Source organism: Triticum aestivum, unplaced genomic scaffold (genome assembly GCF_018294505.1).
Source record: "Triticum aestivum cultivar Chinese Spring unplaced genomic scaffold, IWGSC CS RefSeq v2.1 scaffold198175, whole genome shotgun sequence".
Classification (NCBI taxonomy): domain Eukaryota; kingdom Viridiplantae; phylum Streptophyta; class Magnoliopsida; order Poales; family Poaceae; genus Triticum; species Triticum aestivum.
The window spans coordinates 1-8,827 of record NW_025225122.1 but is presented as its reverse complement, the minus strand read 5'-3'; the positions used below and the strand labels follow the sequence as shown (position 1 = coordinate 8,827).

The 8,827-nt window shown below is 48.4% G+C and overlaps 1 long non-coding RNA gene across 1 annotated transcript; it reads right to left on the bottom strand.

The window, feature by feature from the left end:
• Nucleotides 1-1,455: 1,455 nt before the first annotated feature.
• LOC123172083 (uncharacterized) lies at nucleotides 1,456-2,000 on the bottom strand. The gene is made up of 2 exons (XR_006485464.1): nucleotides 1,773-2,000; nucleotides 1,456-1,681 (listed from the first exon to the last, which is right to left on the bottom strand). It is a non-coding gene; the product is annotated as an uncharacterized lncRNA (long non-coding RNA).
• Nucleotides 2,001-8,827: the final 6,827 nt, after the last annotated feature.

Genomic DNA, 8,827 nt, shown 5'->3' with positions numbered 1-8,827 from the left:
TGGTGAGCGAGCAGGTGGGGTGGCCGGTGAGGGAGACGATGAGGCAGAGGAGAGAGGAGGGAGAGGGAGGCGATTTGGGGGAAATGGGGTGGGCGATGCGGCCCGTGCCCGTTCCCCTCCTCTTATACTAGGGGCCTTTTTTTTAAACTATCCACGAACACGTGCACACGCACGACCGCGGGGAAACGCAACCGCCAGCGTATAATACACGTACACGCCCGGCGTACAATAGTACACAGGCCGGCGCGGTCTCATACAAGGCTCTACGACTGGTCTACGCGCGCTCTACGCCCACCTGAAATGACCATCGTGCCCCTCGTTACGAACCGCCATCGACGCATCTGGACCGTCCTTGTGTTTTTCGCACTCGCGTTCAGCCCGGGGGGAGCACCGGAGCAGAAACGAATGGGAACGGCTATAGGTCTTCTTGGCTGAGTCATACCAGACTTGTCCTTGACGGTGATGAGTTTGGCTGGTACTGGGTCTGATCCTACGAGGAGGCCACAGTAGCCTGCTCTGCGGATTTGAGGGAGGATCTGGGCGTGCAATAGGATATAACTCCAAAATTCCCCTCCTTCTAATTTCTGCCCAAGCCCAATTAGTGCTATTTGAACATTAACGTGATTTATCCTGCAAAAAAATAAATTAATCATGATCGAATAAAACACTGACAGAAAACATAAGTTCCCAACTTGACTGATTAGCACTAGATCGAAGCAATTAGAGCCTTAACCAAAACTTTTGACCCTTGAACAATTATAATTGAGACAACAACAAAAAACATGATCGATAGCATTAAAAGCTAAGATTTAAGGCCTTTTGCCTTAAACAGGATTGCATCAAGAAAAGGCCTAATAACCGTTCTAAAAGAAATCAAAACAAGCTCATGATACGATACCGATATTAGAATTAACTTTGGGGATTAACATACTTAGGATCTCTGATCTCTTAATTAGAATACCTTATTAGACAATATAAGCGGAAGCATGATAAAACTTGTGATGGCCGTTGGAGGTGGCCGAGGCGTAATCCTTTGCCTGCTTGGTGTACGCATGAAGAAAGATGGAGCCACCATGATGTAGGCGTGCAGGGGCAGCAGCAGTGTCCCGTAACATCATGAGGGCCGCCTACATAGTGCTAGTGCAAGCCGGCGGTGGTTGTCGGTCTTCCAGCCCTTTGGCTCCCTCTTTTTAGGATCGGTCGATTTGGCCCTCTAGCGGTGTTAACTCGTGTGTACTCACTTCTGAAGAGGTACGGGGCCTCTTCATTATATATGTGTAGCTGGTGGGCAGGGGACCGAAACCAATCGTTAGTTTTGGGTGCCCCGGATCAAAGCACCAACGTGGGAATATAATTCCCCTTTTATCTCGGTCTACAACAACCTAAGATCAATTCCAACGAGAGACACCATCAATCTGCATAGCTTCGGTTTCAATTAGCACCATTCATACCAACAATATTAATTTCGCTTTGCGGATTAGTGTGATCATCTTTTGGTTGGGTCAACGTCCTTATCTGAGGATTCACAAAAAGATTGGCTGCCTGCCAAAATAATTTTAGGGGAATGGTCCTTTTCACCCTCACAATCTGCATATCTTGGACAAGTCTACATCAGCTCGCTGTTTTTCTTGTTCCACACCAGAAGGAAATGCAACATTAACGTTCTTGTCTTCTTTATCATCTGTACATATGTTAGATAAACTACTCATGAGTAACTATTTACCATGCATATTAGTTACTTCGTAGATATTCTTCCTTATAGAGCTATGTACCTTTCGTGGATGCTTGTTCTGCAGCCGAAACCATGTATCTCCAGCCTGCTGATATTCTTCCTTACAGAGCTATGCACCTGTATTCATTTACTTTACTCTTTCAAGACCAAGTTACCACACATTAGCTAAGGCAATACACGCACAATCAATTGGTCTTGTTGCTCAGTTTTGCTTACTTATCAGCAGGTTGGTGTTCAAATATTTTTAGGTGTTTAAACTAATCCTACTACCAATGTTTTTATGGCGTAACACGTTTTATGGCGACCGACCCCCTTCATAACATTATAACGCTTATGGCGTATGGCGTGGCGACATTATAGACACAATGTAACTTTGTATGAGAGCAAATGAAATCACAACTTCATAGACATAATCTAACTCTTTAATATGTATGACAACAAACTGAAGCACCTAGCAGAGTCTGAATAGCTGGATGGAGCTCGCAAATCTGGAGGGGAAAGGGGGTGTGGCCGTCTGGCAGAAGGAGTGGAGAGGTGCACAGCAATTTCAACCTGTTATGGCCTCTGGAAACTCTTTTCCCTCCATATATCTCCTTTTCCTTCTCTCTCTGCCCGCCTCTGGAAAGTGGAAAAACTCCTTTCCCTCCCAATCTCCTTTCCTTCTCTCTCTCCGATTTTCCCTCCGGATCTCCTTTTTCTTCTCTCTTTCTCTTTGCCTGTTACTGGAAACACTTTTTCCTCCCAATCTCCTTCACCTTCCCGCCCCACTGCTGGTTGCTGGTCCCGGTGCGCACCAACTCTCCTGCCATGGCGTCCAGTTTCAGGCATGGCGACCAAAAACACATCATATGGACGATATGGGGACGCCACACGCCAAAAGTATTGCGAGCCTGAACACTTCAGGCTGGGACCATGCGACCCCATTATATCGTCGCTAAGCGATGAGATAATGACGCCTTAAAAACATTGCCTACTAGAACTTGCTTGATGAAACCAGTGTATGCTATTATCAAATAATGTCGTTACTTCCTGATCTATCATTATAACATATAATGAGATAAAAGTATATCTATTAAACTGCATACACATGGTTTCAATACTCGGCTGGCCGATGAATTTTTTGCCATGGGTGCAAAGGGTCATCCAGTAACCTGAAAAGGTGCAGGTGTGCATGAGCCCCCTGGCCCGTCTACACTACAACAGGAAGTAATGACAGAGCATACTCTTATCATCAGGACTCGGCATTTGTATGGCACACTCAATCATAGGCCCAGCCAACTCCATCCCCTCTTTCAACTCCAGCAAAACATAAAAAAGATACACTAGGTGGATAAGAATAACAATCAGCATACACTGTGCGGAATGTGCACAGGATCATTGTTGGTGAGAGAGCGAGGGAGGAAGAGGGGATAGAGATAGGGAGTACCATCTGCACCCTGGTTTGAATCCGTTGATTGTAAAGCAACAGGCAGATCACTAGCACAACCTCCAGAATCAGTGTGCAGTGCTTCAACAACCGTAGTATCTTGCTTAGGACTAGTCACATCAATAGCAGCAGCCTCATTTTGCAGATCACTAACATCAGCTTGTGTGGGGCAGGAGTATCCTTAATATCCTTAACTGACTAACTGAGGTGCAGTCTATAAGTATCTCAGGATGTAAGAGTTATTCCCTGGTGCAAAAAGATATTAGGCATCATGTGTAGTGGTGCAGTGGGGGCTTTCCTCCTTTTCAATAAAATAAAATAAATTAAAATCATGTGTAGTGGTGTAGCTTTTAGGCTGTTTCTTCTTCTGGTGTAGCATCCTGTAGGTGCAATAGGTGTTCTTTGCCTGACGCAAAACTGTTAGAGCAACTCTAGCAGACCCCGTATATGTCGCAAACCCGCAAAATTCCGATGAGTATACGGGCTTGGATCATAAATATTCTTTTACCGCGGCCTGCAATCTGCCCCCCTCCCCCAGCAGTATATCTACGGGTTCGCAGGGCATATGCGGGTTGAAACCCTATCCCGCCGCCGCCGCATCTCGCCGCAATACCCCACTCCCCACTCACATTTCTCGCCGCCGGTGAGCCCCCTTCCGCCTCCGGCCGCCATGTGGGGCTGCATGTGGAGCTCCGGCCGCAGCTCCGGCGGGGCGGCAACCCCGAGCGCAAGCGGCGTGTCCGCTCGGACCGGCGTGAGGAAGCGCGCGACGAGGAAGTGGACGAACAAGGGCCTCGAGCTGCCGCCGAGCCTGCTCCTTCGCGAGACAGAGGAATACGACCGTCGGCATTGGCGTACGCCCTCCTCGGCCGCGGGCCCGTCCTCTGCCGCGAGATCTTCCCACGCCGTGAGCTCTTCCTCTTCCGGCGCGGGGCTTCTCCCCATGAAGAGGGAGTGGTCGGAGGAGATCGAGGTCGTCACCGTCAAGCAGGAGCCGGAGGAGATCGAGCGCCGAGGGGTCGTCGGGCCCGAAGTTTTCGTGGCCGATTTCGACGAGGTCGTGGCCACCATTGCCGAACGGAGCCTGCGCGAGGAGGCGGAGCGCCGGTGCCACGACGAGGAGCTCGAAGATCTCATCCTCAAGAAGGCGGTCGCGGCCAACCTTGCCGCGAAGGATAAGGAGGACGAGTGGCGGCGCATCCGTGAGGAGCAGAAGGAAAAGTTCATCGGCCTCGTCAGCTCCGACAAGGACTGAGCTCCTCCACCGCGTCGTCCTCGGCCGCGAGCTCGTCCATTTCGGTATATCGACCTCGGCCTCACCGCCGCGAGATCCCCCACCCCCCTCTAGTAGTAGTAGTAGTGGAATGTAGTATGTATGATACTGTAGTATGTGATGATGAACTATGAATGATCATGTAGTATCTAATGAACTAGTGTGGTTGCAATTTCTCCCGCGAAGCACTTTTTCAAATCATACAGTTTCATATACGGGTTCTACTCTGCCGCGCACGATTTCGACCCGGAAAACAGTTCTTCGTTGAACTATCAACGCCTTATGCGGGTCGCGGTTTTACAGGGTCTGCTAGAGATGCTCTTAGGCATCGCAAAAGAATGTGTATGAGTTGGCATGTATGCTTGACTCTATTTTCATAATGAAAACGGGGTCCATGTCACCGTGTGGCCCCTCTGGTCGAATTTTTTTTTCCTTACCTGAGGCATCAAAAGGGGCTTGGCAGTCTGGTAACATCACTGTATTGGAATCATCCTTTTACATCTCCAAATCACCAATTCTATGACGAGAGGATAGGTTCAAAACCACTAGGAAGTGTAGTCTCACCAATGGGAACGGCAATAGGTGTTCTTGGTTGAGAGTCATACCAGACTTGTCCTTGACGGTGATGAGTTTGGCTGGTTCTGGGTCTGATCCGTCGAGGAGGCCACAGTAGCCTGCTCTGCGGATTTGAGGGAGGATCTGGGCCCACCACAGGATATAATTCTGGCGGGTGAGCTTCTCGGTAACCTGGGTGGTCAGAGGTTTAGCGGAGCTTGATGAGGCTGCCATGGGAGATCGATTTTTGGTGCTGGCTTTTGATGTATGGGAGATCGATTTTTGGTGCTGGGTTTTGGCTAGATGTGAGGGAAGAGTTTGGCGCTCATTACCATGTGTGACATGGTGGAACATCGATGCCTGTTGAGGCCGACGGGTACGTGTTATATGATGGGGCTTATCCCATGGTTTGCTTACAAATTGTTACAAAGCTTGAGAATCAAGAAAGAGGTTAAAACAGCTTACAAGATAGGCACAAGCCAAGCTCACACCTAGATATATCTCTACGTAGCAGAATTGTAGGGGACGCCCTCCTGGATATCACATATGTTGACATCTTCAATAGATTTAGATACAGACGAGAAATCTGGCTTAAGTCCATCGTTAGCAGTTGAAAACCAATCGACAACAGGAGCCATGTCAGCAGCTATGGTCCCCAACGCAACTCATCCCTTGGTTGTTCTTGAGCGCGGAAGGAGCTCACGCTGGCGGCTATCAGACATGGTCCTCGGCATGCTGGCTAGAAGCGCTGCACTGTCATCGTTGCTTGACCTGTGTAGCTCTGCCTCAGCCTCTGTATGTATCTGCGTCTGGTGCCACTCGATGAGCTGGGTCAGGGCGTCCTTCATGGGCGGCTGCTGGCTGCCATCAGACATGCTCCTCGGCATGCTGGCTATAGCGCCGCCGGAATGTCATCGTTGCTTGACCTATGTAGCTCTGCATCAGCTTCTATTTGCCTCTTGTCCCACTGGATGAGCTCGGTCAGGACGTCCTTCATGGGCGGCTGCTGACTGCCATCAGACATGCTCCTCGGCATGCTGGCTAGAAGCGCTGCATTGACATTGTTGCTTGAGCTATGTAGCTCTGCCTCAGCCTCTGTATGTATCTGCCTCCGGTCGCACTGGATGAGCTGGTTCAGGACGTCCTTCATGGTCGGCCGGTTACGCGGGCATTCACTCGTGCACGACACACCGAGTTTGAACACCACTAAGATATCAGACGAGTGAGCTGGATCATGGATATTCTTGTCGATGATGTTGTCAGATGGATCGAGTAGCCTAAATGCACATGCAGCCAAGTTTTCATCTTCTTGAATGGCAGCCTTGCCGGTGGTCAGTTGTAGCAGAAACCAAAATTGTAGACGTCAACTTCTTTGGTCGCATTTCCATATACTCCTCACCGCAGGCTTCCTCCTACCCACTCCTCCAACCCCGTGTTCTCCTTCTGCCCATCGTCGCCTTCCTCACTGCAGGCTTCCTCCTACCCGCTCGCTCCAACGCTGCTCGGCCACTCCGCCCTGAACGAACCACCACCATAGAGCTTCATACACTCCTAGCTATCAAGAATGGGTGGGGCAACCCCATGCAGCTAGCGTCGTGGAATACAACCGACCATTGCAGCTGGACTGGTGTCACCTACGTGGCCGGCCGTGGAGGCCTAATTACGGGGATTCCTTCAAGGGGTTGAATCTTGCCGGCAGCATCCCTTTGTCTATGTGCAACCTCAAGTACCTCACCCAGCTTGACATTTCACATAACAAGCTCATCGGCAGATTGCCTGGCATCCCGCTCTACGCCTGCTCCCGGCTCCGGTTCCTTGATATCTCCTACAACGCCTTCTATGGAGTGCTTCCGGATGACATTAGTAGGCTATATCACTATTTATGAAGAATCTCAATCTAACTGATAATAACTTCAGTGGTGTTGTGCCCCTGGCCATAGCTAAGCTTTCGCGCTCCAGGAGTTAATTCTTGACAGCAATGGCTTCACCGGCGAGATTCTAGATTCATTTTCAAACCTAAAGTAGCTACGGACGTTGGACATGTGGGGGAACAATTTCACTGGTTCAATCCCTTTATGGATCTGGCAACACCAAAAGCTCGAGATATTGTACCTGTATGACAATGGGCTCACCAGGGAGCTTCCTCGCAATATCACGATGCTCAATTTGGTGAAAATTGACCTCTCAAACAACAAGCTCAATGGCAACATACCAGATGTTTTTGGCACTCTGAAGAAACTAAAATTCTTCGGACGTGGAGTTTCTACACCTGAGCTCATATGCGCCTGCTATGAACAGTAAAATAAATAAAATAGAAAAACATTTCAAAAAATTCTGAAATTTTTTTGTGGCATACTTTAAGAAATGTTTGTTGTGCATGCAAAATTTCGTCATGAAATAACATTGGTGGAAGGCATGGTAAAAAGAACAAAATCGATACTCTGAAAATGTTACTTTCAAACGCATTTTGGAGCTCTGAATTTTTTTTTTTTTTGCCACGACCTCCACCAATGTGATTTCGTGATGAAATTTTGCATGCACAACAAACATTTCTTAAAGTATGCCACACAAATTTTTCCGAATTTTTTGAAATGTTTTTCTATTTTATTTATTTTACTGTTCATAGCAGGTGCATATGAGCTCAGGTGTAGTAAGGTACTTTCGAAATTCTTCATCCTAACCAGCAATGAGTTCACGGGCCCCATCCCCAGAAGCATTGGACTTCTTTCCAACCTCCAATACATTGACCTATCTAACAATACGCTCTTGGGTTCCATCCCCAGAAGCATTGGACTCCTTCCCAACCTCCAAACCATCTAGTTATCTAACAATATTCTCTCGGGTGAGCTACCACCATATCTTGGGAAGCATTCGCCACTTCGGGGTATTGAAGTCGACAATAATAGCTTGTCTGGCTCACTCCCGGAGCACTTATGCGCCAATGGAATATTCAGCGACCTAGTATTCATGAACAACAACTTCTCCGGCCAGCTCCCGACGAGCATCCATAACTGCCTCTCGATGGACAACATCATGATCTCAAACAATAACTTCTCTGGGGAGTTCCCGGAAACTATATGGTCGCTCCCGTTCTTGAATAAAGTGGAAATATCAGGCAACAGCTTCACTGGCACTATGCCGACCGATATATCTTCGAATATCTCTAGAATTGAGATGCAAAACAACCGGTTCCATCCCGTCATTTACGACTGGGTTGTTGATCTTGATGGCGCGGAATAACCAACTCTCTAGAGAGCTACCGGTCAACATGAACAAGCTCCAGACACTTACTGTGTTGTTATTGTCTAGTAAAAGGATATCTGGGTCAATATCAACATCAATTAAATTATTGCATAGTCTCATGTCACTTGACCTCAGCAACAAGAATATATCAGGCACAATATCATGATCGAGCATGGGGGATGATGTCAGCATTGGGTGTCCTTGGTTTGTCCAACAACGGGCTAACGGGTCACATTCCACCTGACTGGGAAACCCACTCATTTGCATCCCTCAATTTGTCATTTAACCAACTCAATGGGGAGGTGCCCCTCACTCTGCAAGATGGGAAGTACAACCGCAGCTTCCTTGGCAACCAGGAAGCTTTGTGGCACGTGGGGATGGACGACAACCAGGGGCAACGAGCGGCACGCGGTGCTGGACGACAACCAGGGGCAACCAGAGAACCGCATGCAAATGACAAATTGAGGGATGTGGTTGTACTTCACATCTTGTAGAGTGAGGGGCACCTCCCCATTGAGTTGGTTAAATGACAAATTGAGTAAATGAGTGGCTGTCCCAGTCAGGTGGAATGTGACCCGTTAGCCCGTTGTTGGACAAA